Source organism: Lepisma saccharinum, chromosome 23 (assembly GCF_977018435.1).
Source record: "Lepisma saccharinum chromosome 23, izLepSacc3.1, whole genome shotgun sequence".
Lineage (NCBI taxonomy): Eukaryota > Metazoa > Arthropoda > Insecta > Zygentoma > Lepismatidae > Lepisma > Lepisma saccharinum.
Genome location: NC_139251.1, coordinates 40841479 through 40862042, shown reverse-complemented (window position 1 = coordinate 40862042; position 20564 = coordinate 40841479). Strand labels below are relative to the sequence as shown.

Below are 20564 nucleotides of genomic sequence, written 5' to 3'. Positions count from 1 at the left end.
TGTTCTCGCAGGTGGAGGTGAGGAAACACAACACCGTCATAGACAGAATAGACTATCCAGGCATCACGTCGACGGCAGTGGGAACATTGAAATTATCCAAAACAGACGCAGCATACTACCAGGCGGGAGGTTTCGAAGCAGGGACCAAAATATCGACGACAAGTCACACGGCGCTCTTTCCCATGCGTCTGCTGCCGGGATTCTTCTCGGACTACAAGGAGATCATGTGGAAGGGAGGATTGCGCGTTATTTTTCGAAGAGCAGCCAACGACAACAACGCACTGATGCGATACACCAACTTGAACGCCGACGGCACGCCGATAGCCAACACATTACCCGAAGCGGCCAAGTGCGTCATCCGGAGCATGGAATTGAGAATGCCGATCGTAGAATACGAAACAAACTACGCCCTCAAGTACAAAGCAGAGATCTTGAAGAGTCCGCAGGTGTCGATTCACTTTCACGGTTACCAGTGTGTGCAGAAGATGGCGTCGGGAAGTCACATGGAATTCGACGTGACGACACAGTTCAACAACATACAGTTCGACATGCCAGATTTCGTCGTAGTGCTCTTTCAGACCGGGCGCGATAACAACCAGGAAAAAGATTCCAGCAAGTTCGACAACTGCAAGATCAAGAACGTTTATCTGAAAAATGGACGCAACGAAGTGTTCCCGCGCGAGAATTACAACCTCGACATGACCAAAGACGATTACCTCAAACTTTACGAAGCTTACACCTCTTTCAAACGCGTGACCGAGGGAAGCATGGACATGTACTACACGCCCAGCGAATTCAAAACCCGCAGGCCGATGTTCGTCATCAACACATCTAAGAGAAAGCAGGTGGTGGTCAACGATCGAACCAACATCAAGGTCGTCTGCGAGTTCAACAGTCCGTTGCCCGAGGATACCGTATGCAGTGTCATCCTGGTCGCCGAGAAGTCCTTCGTCCACGACGTGAAGAACGAGAGGGTCACAGAGCAGTTTTAACAAGTTTTTAACCTCTTTTCTCGCACAATAAGAAATTTCTGTACTAGCACAATCAGTTTCAATAGCACAATACGAAAATTTCACTAGTTCAAAATCAGTTACAATATTAATTTCATCAGTTATGAGTTACAATATCTTTTTTCTCATCAGTTTTTGCACTATAGCACGAGACAATCAGAATTTTTGCACAAAAATTTTGTTGTTGTTGTTTTTACATGAGAAAATTAACAATAAAATTCTTTTTTTATCGTTTCAGATGCTGTCGAACATCAAAAACACATACACATACACACACACTAGAAAAAAAACATGCAACTTTATTTGTAACACACACATACATTCTCCATCTTCATCAAAAAATATTATAATAAACATAATTATTATTATCTATATCTCACAAAACTCTATATCCAAAAATATTACAACATCAAATAACACTAGAGTCGTTAGTACACGTTGCATGCATTACGGAGGTCCTCTGTAGGGTTTCATGGAAGTTTGGGGAAAAAAAAAAACACGTGAAACTCTACAGAGGTGTGGTTATCTAGAGCCGCAGCCATTAGAACCTTTTTGGGTTGGGCACCACGCACCCTGGCGAGGTTAGGGGCCAGGCATCCTAAAAAAAAAAAAAAAAAACACAATAAATATTGTATGCAATACGAAAATAATAAAGGCGCCAACGCGCGCGCGTGTGGCACATCGTTCCCCCGAGAGAGGTTTACAAAGGTCACGATAGGTCTCTCTCTTTTACAGCAACGTTGGCATCTCTATTCTTTTTAGTTGTAAGTGGGTTGCCAACACTAGTTAATAATGCTACACACACACGCACACACATACTATGCTGCCATCCATCTCTTTTACAACAGTATATATTTGTTGCCGGCTCTCCTTGGCCAGTGTGTGTAGGTTGGCAAAAAAATTGTTTTATGCACTGTGGCAAGCCTCAAGCAAACTTGCCAGTTGCTTTAGAGGTTACACCAAACAAAAAAAAAAGCTGTAGGTAGGTGTTGGCAGCTGCCAGTTGTTTTAACTCTTCCCCCTCTCTCCTCTCTCTCGTAAAAAGCTATGACAATACCAGTAGGTTGGCAAATTGCTTTATACACTATAAGCCAAGCCTCAAGCATTGCCAGCTCCTTGCTTTAGGTTAGGTTAGACCCAAAAATCTTGGTAACTTTTCGAGTAAGTTGGCAACACTACAAGGCAAGCCTCAGCAAAATTACCAGCTGTTTTAGGTTAGATTAGACCCAAAAACCTTGGTGATTTTTTCGAGTGAGGAGTTGGTAACACTGTTTGTGAGGTTAACATACATCCAAAAGGTTGCGTCAAGTTGGTAACACTGCGAGGTTAACATACACCCAAAAGGCAACGCCAAGTTGGCAACACTGCGAGGTTAACATACACCCAAAAGGCTACGCCAAGTTGGCAACACATATACACTCACACACAAAAAGCTAAAAAATTATACAGCGTAAAAGGCTACGCCGAGTTGGCAACACTGTGAGGTTAACATACACCCAAAAAGCTACGCCGAGTTGGCAACACTGTGAGGTTAACATACACCCAAAAGGCTACGCCGAGTTGGTAACACATATACACTCACACACAAAAAAGCTAAAAAATTATACAGCGTAAAAAACTACGCCGAGTTGGCAACACTGTGAGGTTAACATACACCCAAAAGGCTACGCCTTGCCCGAGTTGGCAATACTGCAAGACATGCCTCAAGCAGTATTGCCAGCTCCTTGCTTTAGGTTAGGTTAGACCCAAAAACAAAAATCTTGGTAACTTTTCAAGTAAGATGTTGGCCACACTGCGAGAAAAGCCTCAAGCAGTGTTGCCAGCTCCTTGCTTGAGGTTAGGTTAGACCAAAAAACAAAAACCTTGGTGATTTTTTCAAGTGAGGAGTTAGCAACACTGCGAGCGCCACCGAGCGCCATTTTCGGGCTGTGAACCCGTGCCACTACTCTACTCTCATTGTAGGTTAGTTTAGTGCATAAAACGTCGTAAAATAAAAAATAGGTCAAGAACAAGTTGGCAACACTGTTTGAGGCTTGCTTTGCAGTGTTGCCAACTCTTTGCCTTAGGTTAGGTTAGACCCAAAAACCTTGGTGATTTTTTCGGGTGAGGAGTTGGCAACACTGCGAGAAAATGAGGCTCATGCCTTACGAGAGAAATCTATTAAGGCGAGCCTCACCGAGCCTCATTTTCGGTTGGTGAACCGGGTTGATTGCTCTACTGTCCAAGTTGCGTATCGTTTCATTTCAATACGGAACTTGGATCCTATTTAAATTAATCCGGAAAAGGTACCTGGACCGAATTGAAATGCTTTACACATAAAAAGGTTCTTTACGGTCCCGAACCCCTTTACGCTTGCTGATTTTCTCTCCTGGACCGGAATTGAATTTATTAAAAATTCCTCGACCTTTAACAACCCTGTTTCGAACTTCAATCCATGGAAATTCCTTCTTAATAAAAGATAAAACAGTACAAAAACCTAAGTGAAACTGAATTTGTATTGATTTTCTTCTGCGTTAGCTTTTATGATTCTGTATCCGATTCGCGACGAAGATGATTAAGGGAATCTGGCAAACAAACACAACGGTCCCAGCAAGAAATCTAACTCTGATTCTTTGCTCGCGAGATTTCAAATTGAAACACTTATGATCGATACAATATTGGCTATGTTTCCCATTTATAATAGTTTTACAGTATTTATATTGATTGAGTGATTGATTTGATTTATTTTACTTCGTTTTTCTTCCACTGTTTGATGATGCGAAGATGAGGATGAGTGATGTAATGAAATTGACGACAAAAAAACATCCAAGTCCAGGCTGGGATTGGAACTCCTGATAACCTCTCCGACGGAGGTTGGCTGTTAAGCGTTTACATATTAATAATTAGGCTATTACAGATTATCATAAATTTAACAATTATTTATCCGGTGAACATTAGTGTATCTAGTACATTTTAAGAGAATGTTCAACTCCTTGAAATGCATTTTGAGTGTACTTATGAATAGAAAAGTGAGATAATTTAATTTCTTGATTTTCTTAAGGAAAATTTAATCGATGGGGAGGGGCTAGACCCTCATAACCCTTGTTGCACTAGGTCTCCCCGATGGCGCACTGGAGGCGTCGTCGCCTTGTGATCAAGGGGTCCCGGGTTCGATACCCGGTGGAGGCACATAGTGGTTTGGATTCCACTTTAAACTGTAGGTCCAGTCCCGATTAGCCTTACTGTACATAAAGTGGACGTAAAACACCAATTCAATCAAACCCTTGTTGCACTAGTTCCCTTCTTATATTTGTGATTTCTTTGTTTTGTGTCAACTTTATGCAGAGATAGGCTAATAGGGAATGGACCTTATGTGAGAACCGAACCAGTATGTGCCTCCATCGAGCAACAAAACCGGGACCCCTTGATTAGAAGGTGGCGACACAACCACTAAGGCATCGGGGAGATGCTCCTTTTATTGTTAAAATGTTTAAATAATACATCTTGCATTTTTAAAGAGAAGAGAACAATGAGTAGTGCTGATTGGTAGGCATCAAGAATAATAATTTGGACTTACTTCTCATTTTCATTATTACTTATTTTCTTAAAAAGAAAAAGAAACGCCATCACATTAAGTAATATTACCCACAGAAACTCGTAACTGAAATTAGTTTCGGGCAACTGTTGTACCTGGATGACATGAAAAACAGGCTAAAATCTAATTACATTGTTGGAAGGTCACGTGACGCTCCCGTAAAACAACCCGCCGCTTAATGGGATGAACGGAGCGACAAGCATCATTAATTCATTTCAACGCATCTCACTCCTCTTACACAAACGAAAACCTGTACTCTTGCTTTTGTTGCATGTAGCTTGAAACAGACACAATGTCAAACGCTACAGATGATAGGTTTCGAAAAAAAAAAAAAAGTTATTTTGAAGGAACATACAAAAACACTATTCAGAGTGTCACCGTGTTCTCATTTCTAACTTGTTATCTATGTTGTAAATTGTAGCTTTATGGAATGTGTAAGATCGTTATCTTCCTTTATCAGATGAGTGAGTAAACTGTGTATCGTATGACGTAAGTTGTTCTAGTGCTCTCTACATATAACAGGATGTTTAAATATAACATTCACTAAACGTGTTCACGATTATTGTATAACGTTACTAATTGACTATTACACCTTATAGCAATTGTAACTTTCAAGATAGGTTAAGTCTTATAGTTAGATATATACAGAGTGTCCCATGTAACTTGACAAATCGAAATATCGCCAGAAATATGCAGCGAACGAAAAATGTTCCATATGAAAGTATAATAGTATTGTGGGGGCAAGTCACCTACGCTACACTGAACCCACCCTGCCACCCCCGGGGAGAGGGGCAGCGTACAAACTTGAAATGTTAAAAGGGAACCCCTATTTTTTATTGCAGATTCGAATTCGACGTCCGAAAATACGTAGGTTTTGTCCGACACATTATGTTCCATACGTGATAGTTAGATTGAGCCGTAAGCGCAACGTGTTGGTTGTGTCTCGCAAATGCAGTGCCTGGCAAGTGTGCGAGGAGGGATACTGTGGCCTATAGAAGTATTGTGCTCGTGCTCTCAGTAGTCAGTGATTGTATGGTCAGTGCAGCGTGACCGCAAAGAGTCGAACGACACAGTTAAGTGAGGTATTCAACATCATGGATTATCTATCCGTAGAAGAAAATATTGAAATGATCCTTGTTTATAGTGAATGGAGAAGGAACATCGACGATGCTGTGACCCTTTATGCGGAACGTTTTTCTGACAGACTACGATCGCGTTCTTCGTTTGTTCGAGTTGTCAAACAGTTTCGTGCCGAAGGAAGTGTACAACCTAAAAAAAGGGTTCGTAGAGCAATTGCCACTGGAGAACATAATGGAATTGAAGTCCTAGCGGTGCCTCATAATCCCCAGGCGAGTACGCGAGTAATATCATCGCAGTTAGGAATTTCTCGCAATAGTGTTTGGAGAATATTGAAACGTCACAAATTTCATCCGTATCACGTGTCTATGCATCAGGAACTTCATGGCGACGATTTTCACAATCGAGTGGTGTTTTGTGAATGGGCACGCGAAGAAATACTAGCCGAGCAGCAGTTCTTTCGTAGTGTACTTCTCTCCGACGAGTCAACCATCACAAACCACGGTCAGGTTAATCGTCACAATATGCATTATTGGAGTGTGGGAAACCCACATTGGTTGCGTGAAGTTCAACGTCAACGTCCTTGGTCGGTTAACGTGTGATGTGGAATCATAGGCGACAAGCTGATTGGTACTTTGGACGGGCACAAATATCGAACGTTTTTGCATGAGGAGTTACCGACATTGCTTGACGATGTAAACCTTGCACTGCGACAGCATAGTGGTTCCAACATGACGGTTGTCCAGCACATAATGCAATAGTAACACGGGAGGAATAAAACCGCATGTACAATGGTCGTTAGATCGGTAGAGGCGGTTCGGTGCATTGGCCTGCCAGATCGCCAGACCTTACATCGCCGGATTTCTTTCTGTCGGGAAATCTGAAAGAACGTGTTTATCAAGATGTGCCAACAACCCGCTCAAACATGATAGAACGAATAAGAAATGCTTGCGCACACATTGATGCAGATTCACTTCTGCGTTGTGTTCGATCATTTGAACAACGGATCAACGAACTCATGGAAGTTCGAGGACATCATTTAGAGAATTGCATGGAATAAGTGCACCTAGCACCCCGATGGTCAGGTGCGAGGGAACTCACCCAAAATAAGCACCCCGATGGTGCGAGGCGAACGGACGGCGCCATATATCTATCACGAATGGAACAAAATGTGTCTGACAAAACCTACGTATTTTCGGACGTCGAATTCGAATCTGCAATAAAAAATAAGGGTTCCCTTTTAACATTTCAAAGTTGCCCCCTGCCCCACACCCCGGGGGTGGCAGGGTGGGTTCATTGTAGCATAGGTGACTTGCCCCCACAATACTATTATACTTTCATATGGAACATTTTTTCGTTCGCTGCATATTTCTGGCGATATTTCGATTTGTCAAGTTACATGGGACACCCTGTATTTTTATAATGTTACCATATTTCCAATACTCTTTGTTTATTTTGGGGTCTTTTTCAATGAATTTTTTCACCAGTGGAGGCACCTTCTGCAAACTTTTAGGTAAAATTTTGTCGGATACTTTTTTATAATTTTTCCACATTTCAAATGTATTTTTTTTTCAAAATTTGGGGGTATTTTTCGAATCAATTTTTTCACATGTATTAGGGGCTGCTCCAGGGTGTACTGTGTGTTTGATTGTTTGATTGAGTTTGTGTTTTAAGTGCACTTTATGCACAGTAAGGCTAATCGGGACTGGATCTACAGTTTAAAGTGGGATCCGAACGACTATGTGCCTCCACCGGGTATCAAACCCGGGACCCCTTAGTTACAAGGCGCCGTACTGTGAAGAGAGGTTGACATTTGAGGGTCTTGCGAAAAGATCTCTCCGTACACCGTGAAAAGAAAGCAACATCTCCACCTCCAATACACAACAATTGAAAAACAAAACAAAAGAGCCAAAGTATAAGCTCTGGAATTAAGCTATCATTATTTCTTTCTATTACGATTCCAGTGCACAAGGCAGTGACAGGGGTATAATATATTATGACCGATCGATCGTAAGTGGGTTACAGCTTCTTTTTAATAGTCCTGTACTTAACCATATTTTCGTTTATTTGACGCTCGTATTTTAGGAAAGCTGGATCAACTTTTGTGTAGTATAAAGTGACCAAAATCCTCCCCGGAATGATATTAACGAAACGTTTGTAATAACGATTGTAATTTCACTATTAATTTAATTTCATATAACTTATTTCTAGTTTCAATAATTGATATTATGCTTGTTAACAATCCACAAACAACGAAAGATGTGCAAAATAGGCCTAACGTGTTCCTCGCTCGGTAATGGCTCGAAAAAGGATCGAAAAATTATGAAGTTCTAATCTTACAAAGGAAATTGTTGTAATGGAAGATTTCGAGACATTTTTCCTCAGTATCTGCATGTCGATGAACCTCGACATATCCATAAATAAGGTAAGCTTAATTCCAATGATTGTCTTGAAAAGGGGTTAGAAATAGGTAAAGCTATCCAGCGTGCATCACAAAGTTTGTCATGGATATATGCCCACTTTATGCTCACAAACTGTTAAACCACGAGAAGCACGTTTCGCTGCACTGGACGAATCCAACGATTCAGATAGACAAAACAAGCACAACGCACAGTGGGATCCGTTAGTATTACCGTGCAAATTGTCCATCACCATGCTCGTGCACTTTCTTTGACCCAATAAGAGCTTTAAGAATTAGAAGAAAACTCAAAACAAGCTGTTGACAACTTCTGTACCATCATACTTAAAAATCCATCGCTTAAAAACATATATGAAGTAAGAGAAGAATTAATGAAAATAGTCATGGACAAATTGCCGAGAAATACTAGTGTATCCCACTGTACCTGTGAACTTGAAACCTGCGAATGCTGTACGATACTAAGATACTTGTTTTCCTTCGAAAGTAAATATCACAATCTACTTCGGTTCTTGCATTCAGATGGGTTTCAGTCAATGGGTATTCTTATTTGTATTGTTTTTCTTTAGCTTTGCTTTTCTGCCACCTTTGGGTAATAGGGGCGATGTGGATGAGTGATGATTAGATGAAATTGATGAAGGTCATCCACAAAAACACAGGAATTCTAACCCGGTACTTCGAGAGTCGACCACTTAACGCACTAGGTCTACAAGTCGGCCTGAGCTCGAGTAACTTAACGAGTGAAAAATACACATGTTGCCTTAGTTTATGTATTTTGAGCCCCTCTTCCGTCACTTTTGGCTAATCGCGGCGATGAGAATGAATTATGATTGCGTGGGATGAGTGATGAAATTATGAAATTGATGAATGGACATTCACAAACAACCAAGCCCGAGCGGGATTCGAACCCGGGACCCTTGGCGTCGCAGCGCGATGTACTAATCACTCGGTCACAGGGTCCGGCACATGAGGTGAATGAAGGAATAATCGCAAATACACATGGGCAAGACACAAGTCATTACAGAAGATTGTAGAATCAGGCGTCAGAGCTTCATTGGTAAATGTTTTATTGAGGCTACGAAAGGATTGTTAAAATTAGACTGTTTGCCTCTATTAAAGTAACAGTAACCCGGAATCTACTCTGTAGGACTATATAAAATAACATATAGTCACTTTGATGTTCCAACCGTCGATATCTCTTATGCACTAAACGAATTTATGCAGTGTAATATGCATTCAATTAGTTTTACAACCTTAGTGACAATGAAGTTCGACCAGTCACAAATATAGGAGTGCGTTGTGAAAGAAGGAGAACACATGCATATGCTGAACATATTTTATTCAGCAGGCTACACGGAACAAAGGAAAACATAAATTTCCGCTGCAACGCAGCAATGAATGGTGTCCACACAAAATAAAACATTTTCGTCCATCTACACGTGACATTGAAGTTCGACCACTGTTAGAGGGGATCCTGTTTACCATGGTGTGACGCCGCCCCGTCGGCGAATAACTGTGGCAATGCGTCGGGGCATGCTGCGGACGAGTCGTTCAAGGTATTCCACATCGATGCGGTGCCATTCCTCCTGCAGGCAGGCGATAAGAGCAGCCACTGTCGTGGGTCCCCTCTGTTGCACACGTCGCTTAAGAACACGCCACACATTCTCAATGGGCGAGAGGTCGGGACTCCCTGGTGGCCATGGCAGAGTTCGCACGTGATGGCGAGTAAACCATTCTCTTGTCAGCCGCGCTGTATGAGGCCTGGCATTGTCGTGTTGAAAGATGAGACGCCGCCTGTGGAACAGGTGCCTTCGCACTGTGGGCAGATGCCGCTCCAGTATGCGTGTATAGGCGTGTTCATTCACAATGCCCTCACATACGTGTAGTGGGCCAACCCCAGATGCCGTCATGCATCCCCATACCATCACTGACGCAGGTTTCTGTACCCGACGTGCATAACATTTTGTTTCATTCTGTTCCTCCTTCCGACAAATGACTGTTTTCCGTATTTTCCCGTACACAACATTGAAAATGGATTCGTCCGTCCACAAAACCCTGTTCCACTGCCGAAATGTCCATCCCCGGTATATTCGTGCCCACCGTAGTCGATTGCCTTTGTTCAACATGGAAAGGAAGGGTTTACGTTTCGCCTTGTACACTCGGTAACCGCATCGCTGTAGGTAACGGCGAATGGTTCTGGTTGACACTTCAATGTGAAAGCGTTCTCGAGTCCACAGTCGTAATTCGGCCACAGAAACATGATTGTTGGTCTGGATATAGCGCCTAAATATCCGTAGGTCACGCACGCTCAGCAGGCGTTTTCGACCGGGGGCCTTACCTGGCTCTGTAGTACCCGTATTTTGGTGGTGTTTGATGATGCAGTGGACGGTTGACTTGGGTAAGTTCAGTTGGCGCCCTGTTTCCCGTTCACTGAGTCCATTCCGTTGAAACTCCACCACTCTTCTCCTCACGGTGTTGTCAATAGGTTTGCCCCTGGCCATGGTGATGATGCACTGCGGTTCCTCGGTGCACAGCACGCGCTTATATACGGCGGACTCCCTTATCGTGTCCGTGACGTCATGCTTCCGTCGAATGCGCCACTATCTGGAATTTTTTCCGTATGGGTCTGGTGCCTGGTCGAAGTTCAATGTCACGCGAATAGTTCCCCGTTTTCGTTCTTTACGTGACCTTGGGTGCAACATGCTGGGATCACGATTCTTGCCTGCTCACACGCCTCCTCTTACACACATGCGTCACTTCTGCGGGTCACCCATTCCACCGCCTATGCCTCTGTGCATTTAATCACGTATTCCTTTCTGGTCGAACTTCATTGTCACCAAGGTTATACATTTTCGCGAACGCTATTGGATAATGTTCACATTCTCTCAGCGGAAGGATAAAATGTTGGAGCTGAGTGCACGGATAGGATAATCGGGACTGTTCCTAACAGTGGCGGCGATTGGGTTTCAAAACTGGAGCAGCAACGACAGTTTACTATCCCTTGGCACAGTGAGATCAATAAGTATTACCGTGAAAATTGCTCATCAGCATGCTCGTGCACTTTATTTGACCCAATGAGAGCTTCAAGAATTAAAAGAAAACTCAAAACAAGCTGTTGACAACTTCTGCACCAGCATATATACAAATTCATCCCTTAAAAACACACAGGATGTAAGAGAAAAATTGCCAAGCAATACTAATGGATCCCACTGTACTTAAGGTTTAGTATAATCCGTGAGCAAAAGTTGCAAAAAGTAAGGGAGCAACTGGCCCCAACGCCCTCCTAATCGCCGTCAATGGGTCCCAGCTGTTACGAGTGTAACAAAATGTAATCAAAGACAGGAATGCTCCATTGCATTGCGAAAGAGACACTGTTATTCATATCACTCGAATGCGAAGAAAGAAATGGGAAGAATAGCTGCCGTGAAAATCAGTCCGATGGCATGAGATGGTGTATTTATACGTAACTCGCCTGACTGTATGGTTTACAAGTTGGATTCGAACCACCTAATAATTCTCAATGTTAGTAACAATGTTTCTATGTTACGTTTAGGTAGTTCGCCGGGTTTAACTACTTGGCTGCAAGAGGATGTGTGTATGAGGAATGAAATAAATTACGCTCATTGCCATTTACCAATATTTAATAGAATCCGCACAATCGAGGGGGAGAAGATCACGCACGAGCCAGAAAGATATCTAAACACTGATAATGATCAATTTAAAGTGTCACCACTGTACCTGGTTTCCTTCGTGGTTCCTCGGCTGAGTCACGACGCGGCACTGTATCGGTCCATCGAAGATGTCTTCAGAGGGTTCGCCCAAACCTTTTAGACGGACCGACTTAATACTGTCACTCGCAACACACTTCGCGCTTCGCTCGCTCGATCAAGACTCCCGGCGACCTCTCGTCACCCGGGGACTGCTGGCATTTTTAATTACACAGCATTTTATTTCCGGCTCGTGACATGCCACCTCCCCCTGAAAAGAAATGGGGTTGACCAGGGGACAAGCCCATTTCTTTATTTACAAAAAAAATATGATTAAATATGTACAATGACCAGTCCCTGAATAAATTATTGCACTCCGTATATAAAACAATTCGTCGTAGGGTAGTAGGCTTGTATGTAGTGTCATATTAATATGTACCGTAGAACGTTACAAATAAATATATTACACGAATTGAAGTGTAACACTGTAGCATTCTTCTGTCGTGTATATCGAAGCGAGTGTAACAAAAATTGGCAATTATGATTAGTCTCGGCTGCATCTCATCTCCTGACGTACATGTATGTGACACTGAAAACACTTAAAAAAGAAAATCACTGTTAACCCTGGATCCGAAAGATAAATAAGTAGGCCTCAAATTTTGTAGAGTTGATTGGAGACAAAATTATATTCGCAAGGAAAGTTCAGTAACAATATTCATTCGATGTGGGATCTTCTTGCCACTTATGGATGACTTCTAGAGTAATGGCTACATCTTATATCTAACATTAGTGATGACACAGAACATTATGATTACTATCAGTGTTTAGTATGTTATAAAATAAAATTTTGAGCGTGAACATGAGCAATTGGTAAATTTAATCAGGATGTAAATAATACGATTAGGTACATAGTATACATTCGATTATAGCATAACATATAATGAAAAAAAATTAAGAAAAAATAAATGGAAATGGGAGTATCAAATATGTAATAACACTTAATGTAAAGATGTGTGAATAGCAATATTGCATGAAGTCAGAAAATAGCAGATGTAATAAGGAAAAATTGGGGGTTTGATTTGGTATTTCTGTCCAAATCGTGTGAGTTGTGTTCGGTAGGAGTAAATAAAAATGTGTTTCTGTGTGAGAGTTTGGTTGGTTTTTAACGATGCAGCGCTCTCAATTCGCTTCATCGATATCTGGGACACATCTGCACGATAATAATTTAGAAGTTAACATGCTGTCATATATTAATTATATTTATAATATTGCCGTTTATATGTAAGAAGTTATATGAATTGAAGAAATATGAAGAGAAAGAGTGGATAATACGTTGGTACATAAATGCTCTGTAAAGGCATTTTGGTGTGTTGAAGGTAGTTATGAATAATTGAAAAGTTACAGAATGAGAATTTTACAGCGAATGAAATGGATAGCGTATGGCGACTGAAATTTTCAGCCTGGCGACTGTGATCTTTTGCTGTATTGTGTATGAAATTTTGAAGATTCTTTATTCTTTATTTCCGTGGGCGAGGTTCAGCCTGAGGCTGTTCTACCACCTAACCGTGTCATGGAGGATGGCCAATATTTAAGCACATGTTGCGTGCGTCTGTTGACAAAATTTTGACCTGCTAGTGTTGCCATTTACGGAGGATATGTACCAAAAATTGCACTTTTTCACCACTCAACCCATAAAATCGCCAGTCAAAAATCTATCAAATGCTGCACATGATCAATATTGGTCGCAAATGGCAGATTGACATGGCATCCGATATCTAATCATAACCCTTTGATAATTTCTTACATATTTTTCTCACTCAAAAATGCATTTCTGGAAAAATTTTAACACTGCCTTTCGCCAGTTAATAATTTATCTAATTTTCTGTGAGGCGTAAACTGATAATGTTTTACCATTGAAAAATATGTCAATGGATGAGGCTTTGTATTGCAGAAAACCCGGTGTAAAAATCTCTTACGCTTTTCAAGATATACATTTTCAAAGTTTGGGTTGCGCGACTTTTGAAACACCGTAGTATGCACAATTGCTAGTAGGTGGTTTCCTGGCGCCTAGCTCTGAAGAAGATTTTTCGAGCACTGCACTGTGTATATATATATATATATATATATATATATATATATATATATAAATTGATTAGAAGAAACACAGGTTGTACGTGATGTTCAGCGTGGTAAATTATAGTTGATGAGTTGTTACTATTACTGTTCGAAATTTCGTCGCGGCGAGGAACTATGGAGGATGATGATCGTCTTCGTTAGAAAGTAGCTGTTTTATGCTGCCAGTGTTTCAATGTTTCTCCCAGTGTTGTCAACTTCTAACGTATAAGGTTCACTAGTTTGCAACGTCCCGCTCGAGAAAAGGTGCCTACTACACCTACACGAGCATGTCAGCGAGATGCAAGTCTATTAACTTGGCTACAAACAATCAGTAGCACCATACGCTCTGCAAAGTTTTACCCATTATGCTAATCTTTTCTCCAGCGGTGGTATGAGACACTATTTCACTCAGGGTTCGGGAATAAGTACACTGTCCAACGTTAGAGAAAGTTTAATGAATGTAGCTGGATACACTTATGCAACTGTAAACGTTTTAAGTTTAGCACACGCCCGTGTAGGATATTACACTCCCTTGGCCAATATATTGCCACACTATGAGGGGAGAATGGCTTCTGCAAACTGCCGTAAACTGGGAACAGATACACTGCTGCTGCAGCCCTCTGGGGTCGTATCCTTAGCTCCAACAAACGTCAGGAAGTGCAGTCCTTTGCTAGCGCCGACTTCTGTAGCTGCAGGCTTTTACAGGGAACTGTTGGCTTTCGGGAAGCAAGGCCATCTATTAGGGTCACCCTCACGATAACCGTAGTATTTCACCTGAACTGTAATTTTACCTTCTGGGCGGTTGCCTAGAAACCCAACGCCACACTACCCTGGCGGGGTGCCGCATGTTGATAAGGGGAGGAAACCTCTCGCAGCAAGCGGAGCGGGTCCTCTCACTCTAAAGTGGAGTTTTCCTCTCTCGCCAATAAGCGGAGTGAGGTATCTCTCACTCGAAAGTGGAGTGGGTTCTCTTGCCAAAGGCAGAGTTCAACCTCTCTCGCTGGAAGGCAGAGTGCGGCTTCTCTCGGGTGCTTGGCCTCTCGCAAGAGCGGAGTGCAACTTCCTTCCTTCCTTCCTTAGGATGCTTGGACTCTCGCAAGAGCGGAGTGATCCTTCTTCCAGGTCCGTTGGTAAGAGAAATCTTATCGTGAGCCGACCTGAAAGCCAACTGAAGAAAATCTGCTCCGCGGCTGGTTATATAGCCTCGGTTCAGGTAGCGCCTCTAGCGCCGTTCACGCGAACTACGTGGAACCACCGTGCTAGAGCAGGCAAGGCCACCTCTACGGCAGACGATTGAACTACCTGCTCAAGGTACAAACGATAAATACATATTATTATATCAAACGTGTGCTAAACGTTAATATACAATTATAAGAAATATTACATATTCTTTGCGACCACGCAGGGTCTGATTAACATTACAACTCAGCATAATATGCTAACACAAAGCACCTGACCTCATTATTACCATTTACAATGAATGGTTAATATAAATAATGTTGACAGAGTTAGCTATTAACATGGAATAATAACACTCAGAAACTAAATAATTGTGATGACCTCGCAGGATCATTACAAGTTGTGAATTCTTACAAATAAAGCCCCTCTATAATATGAGGGATATCCGCTTGCATTCCTGAATGTAAATCTAAGGCATTCACATTATCTTCCTCTGTACCTTGTTGATCGAAAGTTACCGTTTGTCTTGTGTAAAGTTTCATCCTGACCGACGCTACCTTTTGTTCAAATAGTTTTCCTTGCTTGATCCCTTCGATTCTGTAATGGTTCTTATCAAGTCGCTCGATTACCACGAAGGGGCCTTCGTACTTGCCTGAAAACGCTTTGGACGTCTTCGATAAGCGTCGATCGTTCCACATAAGTATTTGATCGCCAGGTTTAAACGCTGCTTGAGAATAGTTAGGATCCAGCCCTGCTTTATCCATTCTGTGGCGTTTGAGGAGATTTTCTTGTGCTAATCGGCGCGAATGCTTCATATGTTCCAGCCGTTCATAATTACTCACGTGCTGCGGTGGAGTTTGAAAAATAGGATCCGGTAAGGTGCGGGGATGATAACCCATCAGCAAATATGTGGGTGAGTATCGAGCAGATGAATGCGGCGTGTTGTTGATAGCTGAGACCGCTGTTGACAAGAAATCAGACCAATTTGTGTGTTTGTTGGAATTTGATAATTCCTTTTAGCGTTTTTTGCGTATTTTCGACTAAAACGAGGCTCTGATGAAATCCTGGGCTGACAAAGCTTACTTCCATTTGTAATTTGTTGGCCAGTTCTTTAAATAAATAGGAAGTTTGGCCTGGAAGTTGTCGACAATGATTTTCTTCTGGAAAGCCAAATGGTAATATGATTTTCGTGTACAGAAAATCCGCCAAAATTTCAGCAGTGATAGAATGTGTCGGTGCAGCTATTATTACGTAACGCGTGGCTGCGTCAGTGCACGTGATCACATAGCGATATCCCTCTGGTCCTGATGTGACATATGGACCACATTGATCCAAGGCGATAATTTGGAAAGGTGTCAGAGAAGTCTTTGCTTGTAGTTCGAAGTGCTTTGGTTGACGGGACTGTTTAAGTCGTGCACACTGTTCACATTCCTTGCATTTATTGTATATGAAGGATTTCTGAGAAGGAAAGAAATAACGGTCCTTCGCATAGGCATATGTTTTATAATAGCCAAAGTTATTTAGTGCATGTTGAGAAGAGTGCACTTGTTCACACCATATATCTTGTAATGACTGAGGGATGCATGTGAGCAATCTTTCCTGTTTGTCCGAAGTTCGTGTCCTTCTGTAAATAATGTCATGTACGAGACGGAATTGCTGGCTGGTTCTATCATATTTAGGGTCAGCTTCTTGACTTCCAATTATATGTAGGTAAATATTTTTGAGAAAAGGGTCTGCTTGCTGTTTCTTGGCAAGATCAAATTCACGTTTTCTCAAAACATAAAATTTCATCTTCTAGGAGAGGAGAAAAGGTCCATCTTGGATCCTCGTGTTACGGCTAATGGCGTCCGAGGCACTGTTGTCGGTTCCCTTTAGATGTAGAATAACGAAATCGTAGTCGGACAGGAATTGTGAAAAACGCCAAAGGCGGCCTTTTAGGGTAGTTGATTGTCGTAAATTTTGAATACATTTGGAATCGGTGTGTAATATAAATCTTTTGAAAAGGATGTAGTATCGAAATGCTTTTAAAGCAAAAATTATGCCAGAGAGTTCTAAGATGTTTGTCTTGTTCCCTGTCTTTATCATTTAGTATCCTGCTTGACATTTCCTTGGGGATCTTCGTGAGACATGAGACATGACAGCCCCCAGAGCTATTTTGCTACTATCCGTGTACGTATATGTGAATATGAAGGGAGGGATCATATGTGGCTAATACTGGGCTCGTTTTTAATGAATGTTTTAAAGCATTGAATGCATCGTTTTGTGCTTCTGTACATCGAAATTTTCTCTCCTTCTTCAGCAGTTGTGTAAGAACTGATGCGTGCTTGGAAAAATGTGGAGAGTAACGACGGGAAAAATTTGCCAGGCCCAAAAATTGACGTAAAGTCTTTTTGCTTGTAGGTGTCAGATACGACTTAACAGTTTCTAGCATCTTAGTTGAAATATCACATCCTTTTTCGGATAAATGATGTCCAAGATAGACAATATTATGGTACAGGAATTTTGCCTTTTTAGGAGCCAATTTTAATCCAGCGAGCCTAAGTCTTTCAAAAGTGTGACGCGATATCTTCAAGGAAGTGGGTACGTCGTCAGAGACTGCCAGGAGATCATCTGCATAGAAGAATAAATGGCGGTTGTCAACGACGTTGAGGGCTAAATTCAGCGCTATCGCTAACGCTGTTCCCGACGTGACAAATCCTTGTGGGGCATAATTAAAAGCGTACGTCCCCATCTGCGGCACTTGAAAACTCACTTTTTCACGGCTACTTGGTGTGAGGCGTATCTGAAAATAAGCCGTGAGGATGTCCATGGATGAATAATATTTGAAACCTGTGTTGGACTTTGCTCTCGGTTGGAACGGGAGCCATATTGCTCAAACTCGGTTCGGTCGTCTGTAAACACTGAGCTTGTGCTAACGAGAGAAAAATTCCTCGACTTCCTTAAGTAGTTGAGAGCGCCCAGCGCCATATCCGACCAATTCAACGCCCCTTGCTTGCGGTCTGGAATGTGCTGACTGTCGCCTAGAGTTCAATTCCCTACGTACCTGATTTCTAAGATCGTCGTGATCTCTACGGAGAGCCAGTGTCATGTAAAATAGATTTTTCAAGGCAGACAAGGTACCCTGTAATGTATCAAAAATACCTTGTTGATTTTTGGAGAGCTGGTTTTGAACAATTTGTGATTCTGATATATGTGACGTCAAGGCAGGGTCTCTTAGCACAGTGTTAGGCGTATCTCTAGCTTGCAAAAATGGATTGTGTACATTAAAAGTATCGGAAGTAATTAAATTGTTTCTCGCATCCGAATCCATGAGAACTTCCTCCGCGGCTTTAATAAGTTCCTCATCGGGAAATTTTGTCAATTGAGAAAACATTATTTTAATATATATATTTATTTCAATTGACTTAATGAGGGGGGGGGGGTCGGTAGCTATTTTGCCTATACTACGACAAAACCGGCGCACTAACCACGATGTTACGTTTAGGTCGTTCGCCGGCTTTAACTGCTTGGCTGCAAGAGGATGTGTGTATGAGGAATGGAATAAATTACGCTCATTGCCCTTTACCAATATTTAATAGAATCCGCACAAGCAGGGGGGAAGGGGTATCACGCACGAGCCAGCAAGATATCTAAACACTGATAATGATAAACCTAAAGGGCACCACTGTACCTGGTTTCCTTCGTGGTTCCTCGGCTGAGTCACGACGCGGCACTGTATCGGTCCATCGAAGGTGTCCCCAGTGGGTTCGCGAAAAACCGACTTAATAGTGTCACTCGCAACACACTTCGCGCTTCGCTCGCTCGATCAAGACTCACCCGGCGACCTCTCGTCACTCAGGGACTGCTGGCATTTTTAATTACACAGCATTTTATTTCCGGCTCGTGACATCTACATTAGCATGCAATGTTAATTGACATTACTTATACTCTGTAGCACTACGTTTCCGAGAGAACACCTCTTCTATCGTCTTCGGGTGAAAAACTTTCTTTTTGCAACCCACGACAGGTCTCTGGTTTTACTACAAATCTAAACCCTCAACCCTACAAGTCATCCCAGTGTAGAATTCAGAGAAAGTGAGGAAGAGGGGGTCGTAGAGCAAGAGATTTGTAGTGCAATCCAATCACAGGTCTGTCTGCTCACCGGTAAAGATAAACTTCTTCGCTTGAAGACAAGAGAAAATATATTCTTTCGAAACGCAGTGTTACAATAAGTATAGTTAAAGTACTAGGCAACGGATAATGTTAAATTAACATTGCATTATATTTCCTCCATCTAATCTAAGTGCCTTTGATTGCAAATCGACGGCGTTAGTACCTAATAGATGAATTGCACGTTGCCGAAAATTAGTTTCCCAACGTCGTATCACATAAAATAAAGCAACTGAACATAGTGATGGACAATTCACTTACTATTAGATTAGTCGCCGGCTTTACGTGGTGTAATGGAGACTAAAAATAATATGTTTTGATTTTAAAAAATATTTCAAAACTGTTTCTTGGACAATCATATATCTCTCCCAACCCCAACTCTGCAGTCAAAATTGACTGAAGTAATATATTATTTGCTATTCTCCTTGACGGAGTTGTCACAGCGCGTTACGACGCCAGGGGTCTTGGTTTCGAATCCTGGCCTGGGCATGGACGTGCTTTGTAAGTGTCACTTTATCAATTTCATGATATCACTCATCCTCATCTTTGCAATTAGTCAAAAGTGACAGAAAAGCGAAGTAAAATAAACAAAATCAATCAATTCTAATTACGGTATCGCGCTTACATTTCATAAACGTGTGGAAGAGAAAAAAATACATGAAACTACACGGCGTAAAACTATCGTTTTTCGGGCATCCAATAGAGATTGAAATGGGTACATACTTTTGTGGAACAATACCACGGCAATACTATGCTAATTATAGTATAAGGATGGAGACGATGATCGTAAAATTATGTCAACATTCTCATTGTCACTTCTGAACACTCGATTTCGTCAAAAGATATTATTCTGTATTTAGTTTTGAAGAAATCGTATTAAAAGTGTGTTTGCTAAGGAAAGGTGAAATCCCTCACGTAAAAAGCGATAGTTGATTGATTATTTTAATTCGCTTTTCTGCCACTTTTGGCTAACCGCAAAGATGAGGGTAAATGGTGATGATGAAATGAATGAAAGGATAATCGCAAACCTACAAGGACAGCACACAACACAGTATTATACTGGCCTGAGTCCAGACGCCAGAGCCTCGCTAGTCTGCAAAATGCAGTCCAGGGTTACTACGTTGAAGGGAGGTTGACATTTTCGTGTCTTTGGAAAGGGTCGCCCCCACAAAAAACAAAACAATATATATCACTCATTCGCACCGTAACCGAAGCTCCAACGCGAGACCCTGGCTGCCACAAGAAGGTTTAATGGGTCCGAGTGCAAGTCGACCGTCTCGGGGAAAGGAATTGCAAAGACGACGCTGCAAAAACTGCTAACTACCAAGACGCCCTCG

The 20564-nt window shown here is 41.9% G+C and overlaps 1 protein-coding gene across 1 annotated transcript in view; it reads right to left on the bottom strand.

The window, feature by feature from the left end:
- Positions 1 to 20564, bottom strand: part of Ccn (cellular communication network factor protein Ccn) — a 419483-nt gene that overhangs the window by 398781 nt on the left and 138 nt on the right. The window lies entirely within an intron of this gene.